Source organism: Diplotaxodon limnothrissa, linkage group LG23, assembly GCF_057381915.1.
Source record: "Diplotaxodon limnothrissa isolate DT_005_m linkage group LG23, D_limnothrissa_male_GT1.1, whole genome shotgun sequence".
Classification (NCBI taxonomy): Eukaryota; Metazoa; Chordata; class Actinopteri; order Cichliformes; family Cichlidae; genus Diplotaxodon; species Diplotaxodon limnothrissa.
In genome coordinates, this window is record NC_140617.1 from 35,775,102 (window position 1) to 35,780,016 (window position 4,915).

The following is a 4,915-nucleotide window of genomic DNA, read 5'->3' on the forward strand; positions in this document are numbered from 1 at the left end:
ACACCACTGCAAGACTACAGATAAGCATTATACCCATCCTACTCACTCATACAACACTCTCCTTTGTTGGCCCTGACATGTCTTTGAAATAAAACCTGGTTACTTTCCCACCCACTCATAAGCCTCCTTTCTACCCACTCAAAATTACCAGTGAGCTCCCCTACTGTGCTTTTACAAAGCCTGAAAATTTGTTATCCCTCCACCTACTCAGATTCATATATAAGCATGGCTGCATTTTACACACCATTACCTACATTAAATGAAATATGATCGTTCTGCATTTTATATTTGAATTCTTTTGTAAAAGTTTATTACAATTAAATCTTATTATGTTATCCACCAACATATAATGCTTGATGTTTGACCACTGACTCTGACTCTGTGTATTTTCCATGTTCCTGCTGTAACATGACATTTAGATTGAGCCTGCACTGATTAGAGTCAGCTATTTGTCTGATGTGTAGCTACCTGAAGAAGAGATATTATTTCTGTATTTATTAGGAACATCAGTTCAACATTTATATTTTTGTGGCTCTTAAAGAATAGATGCTTAGGTCAGTAATTAGTTACCAAAACAGCTGACTGGCTGTGAACTCACTGGGTTGGAGTCCAGTTCATACGTGTTCTCCGACCCCTAGAGGGAGCTCCAACTCTATGAGTGTTATAAGGGTCTCCACATTTATTTGTCCTTCAGTGAGTATGCTCGCTTGTAATGACTCTGCTGTAGAGAAATACAGTAGAAGTGCAGTATATGAACTTGTTTTACAGACATGCAAAAAAAGGGTCAGATTTTTTTGACATGGGGTTAGGTGCAGTGTACTAAAGCCCTTAGCCATGATCCTTCACTGTCAGAATGCATTGAGGTGACAGTGAAGCGTGGTCCTGATTTCGCCTCAGCTTAAAAAGGAGAATTCGACTCAGAGATTAAGTGAATTATTATCACTCGTGTTATTATAGTCCTATTTCACTCTATAGCTTAAACCGAGATATGAGCCGTCTGCCTCAAAAGAAGCCTATAGCCACAGATTAAATGCATGTCTGTCTCAAATGAAATATGTAATAGACAGCATAATAATAGTAACAGGCATCATGATGTGTGTGTCTGCGAGTAGGAAATAAGGAGTTGCAGTACACCAACATATTACAGTTTGTATCAATTTTTCACCCAGCAGTCTGCATCTACCAATTCCACAGAAAACACATCTACCACAGTGCCCTTTATGGCTCACGTTACACTAAAGCTTTCACCCCGTGAATACAGGTGCTTTTATTCGTGTCTCCATTCCAATTGAAAAATGGGACAAAACACTCAAAGACTCAACAGTGAAAATGGGAACTCTAGCTTCAGCAAGCTCAATTTGTGCAGCACCCCGTCGTAAGAAAACAGCTTCACCCCATTGACACGCTGGTCACGATGACCCGATCATCCCCTACAATCTCCCAAAGAGGACAGAATCAAAGCAAGAGGTCCTTTCGGGGGTAGAATCTCCCTCTCTCTGTAACTCCATCAATCACAGTTTACAACCTGCAGCAACAGCCTTGTTCTCTGGTTTCTAGAACATTCCCCTTCATTTGTGCATACTTGTAGCTGCTCTTCTTGTGGAGGCGTTTCACCTGACATGTTTCACTGAGTAATTTGCCAACACTTAGGTGAGAAATTGTGCTGGGTTTTTGCCTCAGAGTAGTGGCTCCTCAGAGGTACAACATTCTCCCTCAAATTCTTTGACAGGGCAACCGCAGCAGCTTCTGTGAAAAGCTGAACAGTCCTTGTCTGTTGCTTGGAATGGCTTCGAGGACCTGAGCTGTGCAATATTTATTTTACCTCATACTGTAGTGTGCAAAAGAATCTCGAGTCACACCTCATTTCTTTGTATTTTTCTTGGAAAAGACAACATGGGTCGTTTATTGAAATGTGTGCAAACTCACGGAAGTAGTGTTCTTCTTTCAGCTGCTCTCACAGCAGGTCATGCGCCTCCATCTTCCTCCTTAACTACATCCATGAACCTCCACCAAGAGCCTCCTCTTTCCCTCCTGCCTGGAAGCTCCATATTCAACATCCTTTTTTCAGTGTATTCACTATCCCACATGCCCAAGCAATCTCAGCCTTGCCTCCCTAACTTTGTTTTAACCACCCAACATGAACTGTCCCTAATATATCATTTCTAATCTAGTCCAACCTGGTCAAATCTCCACACACGCAAAAATAGTTTGTACAAGTCTGGTATGACCACCTTTATTCTATTTGTTATTATTTATTCTAACACAGCCTAAACTCAGATAGGCAAGCTTTCTTGGAATTTCTTTAAGTAGCTGAAAGGCATTCAAAGCTTTTCTTTGGATGTTTCTGCTTTTTGTTCTGTTCTCTGTCATGATGATCACACACTGCTTCAACAGTGTTGATGTTGGGGTCTGGGGAGGCCAGTCCATGACTCATTGTGTGTTTTTCTATCCAGCTATGCTTTTACTGCACTGGCAATGTATTTGGCATCATTATCATGCTGAAACATGACATCATTACTATCAAGCACCTTCCAGATGGTATTGTATGCTGGGTCCTTTGTTGCAATCATAATTCCATCAGTTTTGCCAAGAGCATCATTGGCTGAAACGCAGCCCCAAACCACGACAGAGCCTCCACTGTGTTTTTGCAGCACTCACTGTTGTACTGCTTACATGAACACTCATACATACTAATGATGACCTGAACCAAACATTTGGCATTTTTGTCTGTGAAGGTTCTCAGTCATCCAGGTCATCGTAGTCAAAGGAGCTTGCAAAGAAAAGCGTCTGGACTTCTTTAAGCTGCTTGAAGACGTTTCACCTCTCATCCGAGAAGCTTCTTCAGTTCTAAGGTCAAATGGTGGAGAGTCCCAGATATAAACCTAGTGGGAGTAACCCCCCACAGAGGGACAAAAGGACCCCCTGATGATCCTCTAATCGCCTGAGCCAAGGTGTGAAACTGGGTGTGGGTCCCAATCAGCCAGAGTTTCGGGTGTGTTCATTGTGAAACCTGGCCCCACCTTATCATGCGAATTCCTGAGATCAGATGGCCCAGGATGTGAGTGGGCGTTAAGGCGTCTGGGAAGGGATCTCAAAACTGGATTATAGATGGTAGAGAGTTGGTGTCGTAAACCACCGCCTCTGTTCAAAGATGGTCGCTCACAGTGGACATAGATGGCTTCTTTCACTCCTCTTTCAAACCATCTGTCCTCTCTGTCCAAAATGTGAACATTGGCATCCTCGAAAGAGTGTCCTTTATCCTTAAGATGCAGATGGACTGCTGAGTCTTGTCCTGTGGAGGTGGCTCTTCTGTGTTGTGCCATGCGCTTGTGAAGTGGCTGTTTGGTCTCTCCAATGTAGAGGTCTGGGCATTCCTCGCTGCACTGTACAGCATACACCACATTGTTAAGTATGTGTTTTGGCGTTTTGTCTTTCGGGTGAACCAGTTTTTGCCTGAGCGTGTTGCTGGGTCTGAAATACACTGGGTTGTCGTGCTTGGAGAAAACTCTCCTGAGTTTCTCTGATACACCGGCTACATAGAGGATGACAATGTTGTTGCGTCTGTCTTTCTTATCCTCCCTCGCTGGTGTCTGATCTTCTTTTCTGTGCCTCTTTGCTGACTTTAAGAACGCCCATTTAGGATAGCCGCACGTTTTGAGTGCTTCCTTTACATGTGTGTGTTCCTTCTTTTTTCCTTCAGGCTTAGAGGGAACATGTTCTGCCCGGTGGTGTAGGGTCCTAATTACTCCAAGTTTGTGTTCCAGAGGATGATGGGAGTCGAACAGTCTCCACGGCCTCCGTGATGGGTATGTAAGTGAAGAGAGAGACTACATCAAAGGACACCATGGTTTCATCTCGCTTTAAGGCTTCGTAGGTATTGTACCCCTGTTACGTCTGTTATTGTACCCCTGATATTGTACCCCTGTTACGTCTGTTAGGAGGGGATAACACAACAACTCCGGAAACTCAGTACAGGTGTTATGAAAAAAATGTTTAATGGCAGCGCTCTCCCAAAATAAACAACCCAGACTCAAACAACAAATGTGGGGGGGAAAGGGACAGTTAGGTTGTGCCAAAAAAAAAAAAAACACCAAAAAGACAAAACCAAAACTTAGCTGAGCTGAGCTACTATCCTAGAAAAGCAACAAACAGGAGAGAAAGATCCTAAACCTCAACTTAAAACAAGCTCAAAATTACATGGGTGGCACCAACCTACTTACCTAGTGTTTCTAACACAAAGACTCTACGTGAGTAAGTGTATGGAGTCCCCAAACTTACCTAGTCCACTTTACTCCCACCACAATCATCAAACAAAAGAAAGACAGCAGGAAAACGTCACACATGTGTCAAACAATTCAAGGAGGGAAGAGAGCTGCCCCCAGCCACAGGTGAGTCTCCTTATCAAGGGTTTCACTCCTGGTTTGTCCAATCAGGGCCTCCCTCCTCTAATTAGTTGGACGTCCCCAGATTGACATCAGCCTGCAGTCTGCGACCTAAGGGAATGGCAAACAAAAGGGGAGGGAAAGAAAACATGCAGCCTGCAGACACGTAACAACCCCCCACAAGCAGCTACAAAAAGAAAGTTATAGCTTGCCTTCAAGACTTTGAAAAGGACAAAATTATTGACCGCCTTACATATCACTGCCTTTACCCAGGGGATGCCATACCCTGCATTTACGGACTTCCTAAAATCCACAAGGAAGCTGTCCCACTCAGACCCATAGTCAGTAGCATAAACTCAGCCACTTATAACATTGCTAAACACCTTGCTACCATCCTTGCTCCTCTCGTGGGGAACACCCCACACCACATCAAGAACTCCACCGACTTCACCGACAAGGTCCAGAAACTTACCCTGGATCCAGATGAAACCATGGTGTCCTTTGATGTAGTCTCTCTCTTCACTTGCATACCC